This window comes from Lissotriton vulgaris, chromosome 12 (genome assembly GCF_964263255.1).
Source record: "Lissotriton vulgaris chromosome 12, aLisVul1.2, whole genome shotgun sequence".
In the NCBI taxonomy this organism is placed as follows: Eukaryota; Metazoa; Chordata; class Amphibia; order Caudata; family Salamandridae; genus Lissotriton; species Lissotriton vulgaris.
Window position 1 is genome coordinate 795,069,138 of NC_141700.1, and position 2,732 is coordinate 795,071,869.

At 52.6% G+C, this 2,732-nt stretch overlaps 1 non-coding gene across 1 annotated transcript; it reads right to left on the minus strand.

Annotated features, from left to right (window-relative positions):
* Nucleotides 1–1,049: 1,049 nt before the first annotated feature.
* TRNAC-GCA (transfer RNA cysteine (anticodon GCA)) lies at nt 1,050–1,121 on the minus strand. Its single transcript has one exon. It is a non-coding gene; the product is annotated as a tRNA-Cys (tRNA).
* Nucleotides 1,122–2,732: the final 1,611 nt, after the last annotated feature.

Here is a 2,732-nt window from a genome sequence, read left to right on the forward strand (position 1 = left end):
ACATGTACTAACTGGCTTTAACTGTCTGTAAAGAAATGTTTATATATATTTTTTAAATCAAGTACGAGAAAGCAAATGAAAAAAAAATTGATTTGATAGGCGCCTCGTGTAAAGTCTGCGAAACGGGAGGATTCTTCACATATTAGTTACAGAAAGATGCTGGTAGCAATTTGTAGAGCTACGGTCCTACCAAAGAGGCCAAGGATGGAATGGGCATGCAGAGTACAATGTATTCCACAAAAGCCAATGATGGCAAAGGTGCACAGAGTGCAGGAGAACCTGTATTTGCCGGCATGTGGGTTGGAGCACCTGTACACATACACAGGAACAAACAACAAAAACTCACATCCCAGCGTAGACAAACATGGAGGTAAACAGGGACACACAGCGTTACACACAGGTGTGCACTCGGGTACACAGGCACATCTCACAGTCACACAATTGGGAAACTTTCAGATCCATGAAGCTCCACCTGCCAGCAGCGGATGCAGTTCATGGCTTTTCTTTGGCTTCTGGGACTTGTAGTCCTGGTTTTGCAATGGGTGAAACAGGACTACAACTCCCAGCATGAAACGAAAATAGACCAGGCCTGGGTGAGCTGCTCACGCATGGGAGTGAGCTGTCACGCATGGGGGTGAGCTGTCACGCATGGGGGTGAGCTGTCACGCATGGGGGTGAGCTGTCACGCATGGACTGAGCTCTGCTGCACGCGACGTTGCTGCTGCTAGGTTCTGGAACTTTTTCTTTTTTTTTATTCGCTATAAATGCAAGATTACAAGTACCGCAAGGTAAAGAATAAAGAGATGGAAAACCAACACACACCTGCACAGATCATGATCTGATCTCTGTAACTGTGAGTAAAAAGCACTTCAAAGCACTTCAGTGCACACTAAACACACTCATATAATCAGTTGCCTGAAAAAGAAGAGTGCAATGTGTTGATTAAGAAAAGAGTGAGGTCGAAACCGATTCCAAGATGGTCATTTCTCAACGGACCTAATCAAGCTGACGCTAATTTGGAAAGAATTCAATTTTCACTAAAAGCGTGAAGGGGGCACCCGGATTTGAACCAGGGACCTCTTGATCTGCAGTCAAATGCTCTACCACTGAGCTATACCCCCTGATGCCTCTGACGTCAGTGAGTGACAGCCCTGGACACCGCAGACGTGTACCTGAGAGAGGCACTTCCTGGTCCCTGCCTGGCCCTGAAGCCACCTGCGGCTTCACTAGTGGGGGGGAGGGGGCGGAGCCTGGGTGCTGGTCCCGAGGGGGGGGGGGGACTGTCCCCTAGCCGACTGTGAGATCACTGCCGGCTTTAGGGTGGTGCGACTGGTGCAGCCGCACAGGGCGCTGACCTGGAGAGGGGGTGCCGACATCAGGTGGGGGGCTATGTTTAGCAATAACTTAGATTTAAAAGCACCTGCTGCAGAGCTCCTTGTGTCTCGATATCAGGCAGCAATAAAAATGTCTAGATAAGTCTTGTGATGAATGTTCCTGCTAGAGAAAGATCAGTGTATTGCCTAGCGGCAGTTTTGACTCGCCATAAAGTAGTGCAGAGGGTTAATATACCTGCTGCAAAGAGCCGATCTGTATTTAAAGTCGATAGCTGAGTTGATTAATAAAGCCAGCCTTTACCAATGCTTTAAAACAAATGAGATGTATGCAGGGGGTCCTAAAAAAGATTGTTGCACCGGGCGCCACCAGCACTAAAGCCAGCTCTGTGTGAGATTTATGAAACGCTCTCAGTCTCACGTCATCAGCTGGTTCACTAGTGAGGGAGCGCCTTGAAGCCAGACGCTCTCACGTCATCGGCGGGTTCACTAGTGATAGAGCGCCTCGAAGCCTGGCTGCTGGTTCACTAGTGATGGAGCGCCTCGAAGCCTGGCTGCTGGTTCACTAGTGTGGGAGCGCCTCGAAGCCTGGCTGCTGGTTCACTAGTGTGGGAGCGCCTCGAAGCCTGGCTGCTGGTTCACTAGTGATGGAGCACCACGAAGCCTGGCTGCTGGTTCACTAGTATGGGAGCGCCTCAAAGCCTGGCTGCTGGTTCACTAGTGTGGGAGCGCCTCGAAGCCTGGCTGCTGGTTCACTAGTGATAGAGCGCCTGGAAGCCTGGCTGCTGGTTCACTAGTGTGGGAGCGCCTCGAAGCCTGGCTGCTGGTTCGCTATGGAGCGCCTCGAAGCCTGGCTGCTGGTTCACTAGTGTGGGAGCGCCTGGAAGCCTGGCTGCTGGTTCACTAGTGATGGAGCGCCTCAAAGCCTGGCTGCTGGTTCACTAGTGTGGGAGCGCCTCGAAGCCTGGCTGCTGGTTCACTAGTGTGGGAGCGCCTCGAAGCCTGGCTGCTGGTTCACTAGTGAGGGAGCGCCTCGAAGCCAGGCTGCTGGTTCACTGGTGATGGAGCGCCTCGAAGCCTGGCTGCTGGTTCACTAGTGTGGGAGTGCCTTGAAGCCTGGCTGCTTGTTCACTAGTGATGGAGCACCTCGAAGCCTGGCTGCTGGTTCACTAGTGATGGAGCGCCTCGAAGCCTGGCTGCTGGTTCACTAGTGATGGAGCGCCTCGAAGCCTGGCTGCTGGTTCACTAGTGTGGGAGCGCCTCGAAGCCTGGCTGCTGGTTCACTAGTGATGGAGCGCCTCGAAGCCTGGCTGCTGGTTCACTAGTGATGGAGCGCCTCAAAGCCTGGCTGCTGGTTCACTAGTGTGGGAGCGCCTCGAAGCCTGGCTGCTGGTTCACTAG